The following is a 2,192-nucleotide window of genomic DNA, read 5'->3' on the forward strand; positions in this document are numbered from 1 at the left end:
TGTAATGATCTGTTCTGTCTCTTTAAAAGACAAGCTATGCCCACTCCATCCCCTGCCCATTGAGGCAGGCAGATCTTCCTTCCTGTTTGCAGCCTGACTCTCTTCCTTTTCTGTCTCCCTCTCAAAGAGGCAGCTTCTGTCTCTCCCTTCTCTTTCTCTCCTCTCTTCTCTCTCTCTTTCTCTCCTCTTCTCCTCTTCTTCCTTCACCCTCCATAACCCACTAAATAAATATTCAACCTATTCAGCCTCACTCTGCATGGCATGCCTATCTGTCTGTCTCTTGCCTGCCACCAGCACGCTGCTACCATGTGGCTCACCACCCAGACCAGCCTCCTTCAAAGACCTGCAACGTGGTCTTGTGGCCATCCCTGCCTGGGACTGGCTGCTCTCAGGACCTGCTGTCCCTTTCCTATTACCACATGGTCCGCTGTTTGCCGCTGCCTGGAGACCTGCAGTGTTTCTGCCACTGTAGCTACTTGGGGATCTGCAGCATTTTTAATTAATCCACTACATTGGTGTCATAACTCGAATGGCTCTTCTGCCCCAAGCCCCTCTCCCAGGGTCAGGATCCAGAACCAGATATTTTTTCTATGACAATCATGTATTCCATATGCCTGAGTGCGATTTCTAAGCACAACACCATCTTTGATTGGTAAGTTTCCATCATTCTGCTATGGATGAGCCCTTCACTGATATTCGTCTCTGGATTGCTTCCCTTAGCTAAAATTGTGACCTGACTGACCAGGGGTCAGTCCTTTGCACTAGCACTGCACACTCTGTGTGGTGCATTTGATTGGAGGCCCAGAGTCCCTCAGTTTTTTTTCACTTTTTTTCCCTTTCCTTTTCTTTTTCCCCTTTGTGTTACTTGTTTTGTTTTTGTTTTGGTAAAGGCCATTTGGAGGCCTTGTGGTGAAGCCATTTTGGTGGGTTTTCACAGTTTCAGCTTTGGGTAGCAAGTCATCCATGTCTGTCCCTTCCCCCAGGATGGATGCCTTTTAGAGGCCCTAAAGCCACAGGCCTAATTCCCTACTTCTTCAACTCATACCCTCACTCCCCCGGTGTCCCACTCGCCCCACATTTATGAGAGTTTTCTTACTGTCAATGCAACAGGCAAATGAAAAGAGTTTCCTCAAACTATCTCTGCTACCACTACTGCTGCCAATAAGATTGGTCAGATCATGAGGCAGCTGTTTTCAATTCCAGCCTTTTGCTCCCCACCATGGCTTGTGGCCTGGCGGCTCAGCGACAGGGTGGATCATGCCTCCAGGTCTCTCTTACAAAGTCTAAAATCCCTGAAGCTCAAAAATTTGGGCTTTTCCATATAGCATGTGACTCCTGCCATTTTGACTAGGGTCATGTGACCTTACCACCATCTTAAACTGAAGTCAGGTGACTTCACTGCCATCTTAACTGAGTGACTTTTTTCATACACCATGTGACTGCTGCCATTTTGACTGAGGTCAGATGACCAAGTTCCACCATCTTTTACTGAGTTATTCCCTGCCTGATTCCCCAGTTTACTTATGTTTTTGTCTCTAAATTTGTCTTGCTGACCCTGTTATGCGTGTGTCTTGTGCAGTGGCATGCCTTTGGTAGGGCCCACCAAGAGGATTCACCCAATTCCTCTTTACTCTGTGTGTATGTTCATACATATAACTTAAATACACCTATGTTTACTGTTAGATGTTAAAATTGTCTGTTCATCACATCTCATTTCAGACTACAAAAAAATAAGTCTCATATTTTAAACTGGTATGTACTTTTAAGTCTCTCACAAAAATCTTTATATTTAAACCAACCCTCACTTAAAATATATTAATATGTTCTTCACTATTGTCAGGTCTGCCGTTAACCTTCTATTGCAAGCAGTTTTTTCTTCTTTCTGACTTTTTATGAGTGTAAATCTTACCTGTTAAGAGACAGTACAGTCAAGCTCAGACTCAGCTCTCCAGGCAGATTCTATACTGTAGTTATACCTGATAAGTAGCCCTCAACTGTTCAGAGATCTGAGGAATATGGCATTTAAATACTTAATTATTAAAAAACTTTTCAAGCTGGATGGTGGTGGTGCATACCTTTAATCCCAGCACTCGGGAGGCAGAGGCAGGTAGATCTCTGTGAGTTCAAGGCCAGCCTGGTCTACAAGAGCTAGTTCCAGGACAGGAACCAAAAGCTACAGAGAAACCCTGTCT

The sequence above is a fragment of the Microtus ochrogaster genome, chromosome 7 (genome assembly GCF_000317375.1).
Source record: "Microtus ochrogaster isolate Prairie Vole_2 chromosome 7, MicOch1.0, whole genome shotgun sequence".
Taxonomy (NCBI): domain Eukaryota; kingdom Metazoa; phylum Chordata; class Mammalia; order Rodentia; family Cricetidae; genus Microtus; species Microtus ochrogaster.